Here is an 831-nt window from a genome sequence, read left to right on the forward strand (position 1 = left end):
GGGGGGGGGGGGGGGAGCTGGTATTTTAGGGTGAGGGGCTAACTTTGGTTTTGTCGCAGACGGTGCTCAGGCTGAGTCTGCTGACAGCATTTGGAGAGAAAAACCTCTTAGGCTGTGATGTGGTTCAGCACGTGCTCCAGCCTTCAGCTTGCAAGGAGCAGAGGAAGCATCTAGCGTACCTAAAGCAGAGACGTGTGCCCTGACCACAAGCCTGCCCTGCGCTGGCTGTATGGGGCAGCCCCATAGAGTTGTTTAGGTTGGAAAGGACCTTTTGTGTCCCCAGGGCACCCTATGAGCTGCTGGGCTGGCACCTCAGGGGCAGGGGGGCTCAGCACGCCAGACACAGCCAGGGGCACCGGGAGGAGAGCAGGGCTGTTGTCCTGTCCGGCAGCGCAGGGTGAACAAAGCCGTGCCTGTCACCCACGCCACCTCACGTGAGCGAGGTCTCCAGGCACCAAGGCCAGCCCAAGGGAACATTGTCCTGAGGGAACAACAGGGCACCAAGACGCAGCCGGTGCTGGCTAGCCATCAGGCCCCCCCCCAGGGGGCCTCCAGCCCCCCGCGGGGGCACAGCCCTGCGGCTGCATGCCGGCCATCGGCCATGTCACACCCAGCCTGGGCTCCCTGCTGCCCAGGACCACCACCGCCCGGGTCAGGCAGGGCTGAGCAGCCTCCAGGGCTTGGATGCCTGAAAGCTTACGTGCCAGTAGCCCTCAGCATCTCGAGAGGGCCCTGTTGTGTTAAAGGGTATGGAAGTTTGGCAGAAAATACCCCCCCTTGCATCCAGCTTGTCCCCAGACAGTAGAGGGGCTGGGGGCAGCTGGGCTTAGA

Source organism: Cariama cristata, unplaced genomic scaffold, assembly GCF_000690535.1.
Source record: "Cariama cristata isolate BGI_N322 unplaced genomic scaffold, ASM69053v1 scaffold18294, whole genome shotgun sequence".
Classification (NCBI taxonomy): domain Eukaryota; kingdom Metazoa; phylum Chordata; class Aves; order Cariamiformes; family Cariamidae; genus Cariama; species Cariama cristata.